Genomic DNA, 1,806 nt, shown 5'->3' with positions numbered 1-1,806 from the left:
GGTCAATGATGACCCCCAAGTCTCTTTCTTCCGTAACGCTAGCCAGCGTAGCACTGTTAAGCCTATAAGGATGCTGTAGATTTTTCTTCCCAAGGTGGAGAACCTTGCATTTTTCGGTGTTAAACACCATCAGGTTCTCATCCGCCCATTTTCTGAGCCTGTCCAGGTCAGCCTGGATCACCCACCTGTCTTCTGGTGTGGATGCTTTGCACCAAAGTTTGTTGTCATCGGCAAACTTGGCCAGTCCACTTCTGACTCATTAATGAAGATGTTGAACAATGTGGGTCCAAGAACAGAGCCTTGGGGGACCCCACTTGTCACAGGACACCATGATGATTGACTTTCATCAATTACTACCCTCTGGGTCTGACCACGGAGCCAATTTCCCAGCCAGCAGATCATGGTGGACCCAAGGCCACAGTTGGCCAGTTTTGCCAAGAGGTGATCATGGGATACCAGATCAAAGGCTTTTTTGAAGTCAAGATATATAACATCAATCTCTTCTCCCTTGTCCAGGTGATAGGTCACCTGGTCATAGAAGGAAATGAGATGGGTAAAGCAAGACCTACCCGCAACAAACCCGTGCTGGCTATCCCTCAGGATATTGGCGTTGGCCAGTCCATTAAGGATGGTCTCTTTAATAAACTTTTCTAAGATCTTCCCTGGGAAAGAAGTCAGGCTGATGGGCCTATAGTTAGCCGGATCCACTTTTCTCCCTTTCTTGAAGATAGGAACCACATTGGCCTTCTTCCAGTCTTCGGGCACTACACCAGAGTGCCAGGAGTTTTCAAAGATCCGTGCCAGAGGCTGGGCTATGATGCTCGCCAGCTCCTTGAGTACCCTGGGGTGTAGATTGTCAGGGCCGGCTGACTTGAAGGTATCCAGCTTCTCAAGGTGTTCTTTCACGAGGTCAGTATTAATGGAGGGCAGGGGATCTCCCTCACCCGGACCGCCCTGTCCCGTGGTGGGCATGGGCATTCCATGGGACTGATGAAAGACTGACGCAAAGTACCCATTGAAAAGGTTGGATTTTTCCTGGGCGACAGTTGTCAGTTGCCCCATCTGGTTTAGCATGGGTCTGATGTTTACTGCTCCCAGGTGCCGCGTTTACACATGAGCCCAGGACTGCAGCACATTGAACTGGGTCAGAGCAGCCCTAGGTGGCAGAGGGCCCCGAAGGCTCAGCCTGCTCACCCAGAGCTGCTCTGACCTGGCTCAACGTGCTGCAGAGGGGCTGACTAGAGTACAAGGGTACCCCAGTTCAGGGCTACCACAGTCAGTGTCTACATGTGCATTGTTGTGCACTAAAGAATTCCTCCATTGGACTGTGCTTGTATTTACAAGTACTAACCTATGGTGGAGTTAATTAGTTTTCTGTGGCCTTATAGGGCCACACATGTAGCCACTGAGACTTTACTGCAGAGCTAATTAGGCAGCTCTAAAGTAAACGTCTCATGTAGATGCACCCAGTTACTACTCATTTGAGCTATCTTCAAAGGAGGAATAACTAGAATGGAGTTAATGCTCTTATAAGCCAACCGGGCCCAAATATTTCTGATAAGATGTGGGAGAGGCTTCCAACTTGGTCATAAAGAAGCACTGCAGACTTAGCCCTTTTATTCAAATCTCATATAACTCTCCTTTGTTCCTGCTGCATTCACTTTCCTAAGTCCCAAGATACCTTTATGTAAATAGAAGCTTTCTCCTTGCTCAGCCACTGCTTCCAACCAAACAATTGCTTAAGTTTTGAGGGTTTAGGTCTCTGATACAGAGTGGTTTTTTTATTTGTTTCTTTTGGTTTTGTTT

Source organism: Gavialis gangeticus, unplaced genomic scaffold (genome assembly GCF_001723915.1).
Source record: "Gavialis gangeticus isolate Ggan-Ray unplaced genomic scaffold, GavGan_comp1, whole genome shotgun sequence".
NCBI classification, from domain to species: domain Eukaryota; kingdom Metazoa; phylum Chordata; order Crocodylia; family Gavialidae; genus Gavialis; species Gavialis gangeticus.
The sequence above is the reverse complement of the archived record's forward strand: the minus strand, read 5'-3'. Positions refer to the sequence as shown.